This window comes from Echinops telfairi, unplaced genomic scaffold, assembly GCF_000313985.2.
Source record: "Echinops telfairi isolate 266 unplaced genomic scaffold, ASM31398v2 ScPeMD7_1713;HRSCAF=2227, whole genome shotgun sequence".
Lineage (NCBI taxonomy): Eukaryota > Metazoa > Chordata > Mammalia > Afrosoricida > Tenrecidae > Echinops > Echinops telfairi.
In genome coordinates, this window is record NW_022105611.1 from 7,749,985 (window position 1) to 7,751,762 (window position 1,778).

Genomic DNA, 1,778 nt, shown 5'->3' on the forward strand with positions numbered 1-1,778 from the left:
CTTGCCACTCCAGTGGGGACCACACGTGGTGGAACTTCAATGTGTGGCTGTGAGTTTGCGCTCAGCTTAAACTGCTATTTTCTTATCTCCCACTTCTTCCCTCCTTACTTTGGCAGCCTGTTCTGATTGGCTCAAATGGTTAAGTAAAGTCCAAATAAGAAGGTGCTGCGTTAAATACATGCAAACGATGATGTGCGGCAGCTGGCAATGGTCTTATGTAGCCTCCCACAGTTGCAGGGGGTGGTGTGAGCAGTTATTCCTTGGATCAACAGAAGCTAGTTTATAAATCCAGATGATAGAAGCATCTTTTTTCCTTACCATATCTGTAGCATTGTTAAAAGAAATGAAAAACAAGATTCTTGGTAATATTTTAAAATAATTTTAGTGACTATTGAAGATTATCAATTTTCTCTCCTGATGCACATAAAGCTCATAAAATAGAAATGTTGTAAAATTAAGCCTAGGATAATATCATTTATTTCCCTTGCTGCTCAGTGTGTGTAGTAACCGAAATTGAAGTCCTGTTTTTGTAGTAGTTATGAGTTGGGCTCACAGGGTCAGCAGTTCAAAACCACCAGCTTCTCTGAGGGAGAAAGATGAGGCCTTTTACTCCCATGAAGAACTACAGTCTTGGAAACCCAATGGGGCATTTCTACCCTGTCCTATATGGTCTCTATGAATCAGAATTTACTCAATCGCAGTGAGTGAGTGAATAGAATTATGGACCAAGAATTTGATATGAGAAAGTATTGCAGGCTGACCAATTCTCCTTCATCTCCTTGGTGTTATCTTGAACTTTTTTCATCTTCTTTTGTATCTAAGATGCAGAGCGGAAAAAAAGTGAGGCAAAGAATGTAACTTTTTCTTCACCTACATAAATAATTTAGCAGCACAGTCACGAGGTTTACCACACTCAATCTCCCTTTTTCTCCGTTTTGTTTTTAGATTCCTAATGAGAGAATAAGGAGCCTCGGTGGTACTCTCAGGTAAGCGTTGGACCACTAACCACAAGTTTGGCAATGCAAACCCACCTGCTCCTCAGGGGAGGGATGAGCCTGTCTGCTCCTGTAAAGATGCACAGCCTCAGAAATCCCATGTAGTATCATTGTAAGTTGGAACTGACTCAGTGGAAGTGAGTGTTTGTTTGTTAGCTTGATCGATTTCATAGGAGAGTAAGGCAAAAGGAATTTAAGAGGCATTTAGTAGTGATGCCATTCCTAAAACTCAAGATCGATTTCCGGATCATTATGTTGCACCATCTTTGCCATTACTGGGAAAGCCTTGATATATCAGTTCATCAAATGGTTTGCTTGCAGAAACATTCTTCCCTTCTTTCACCGGGACTCTTGCAGAGATAAGCATTCTCCCTAGGTTTAAGAAAGATAAATGTTTAGTTACTGTGTGAAAGTTGGTACAGGGCTGTGCTCAGAACTCTGCTGTATGGGGGTATGGCATGGATGCCGTGATTGAATTGTTTCTACCAGGCGGCTCCAGGCCTTCTGTGACCTTCTCTCCTTGGGCTCCTTGGGGAAGTCCTGTCTGAGGAAATCTGTGGACAGAATGTGAAAACGAGCCACGCCAGATTGTTCACAAGGGTCAGAGAGAAAGAGGGACAGGAAGATCCAAAGATTTATAAAGGGAGGACTCTAGCCATTTAGAAAATGATTCTTCATTTTGTGACTTTGTCTGAGAGGCAGCAGGGTGTGGAGGCCAAGATGTGGATGCTGGAGCTGCCTAGTCCCATGTTGCCTCTAACTAGTTAGCTTCTTCTTCTTCTT

The 1,778-nt window shown here is 42.1% G+C and overlaps 1 protein-coding gene across 8 annotated transcripts in view; it reads left to right on the forward strand.

The window, feature by feature from the left end:
- Positions 1-945: 945 nt before the first annotated feature.
- Positions 946-1,778, forward strand: part of SYTL2 (synaptotagmin like 2) — a 106,587-nt gene continuing 105,754 nt past the window's right edge. For all 8 annotated transcript variants that reach the window (XM_045293242.1, XM_004708870.3, XM_004708874.4 and 5 more), the window contains exon 1: positions 946-986. The gene's annotated coding sequence lies outside the window, so the exon portion shown is untranslated. The remainder of the gene's footprint in view (positions 987-1,778) is intronic.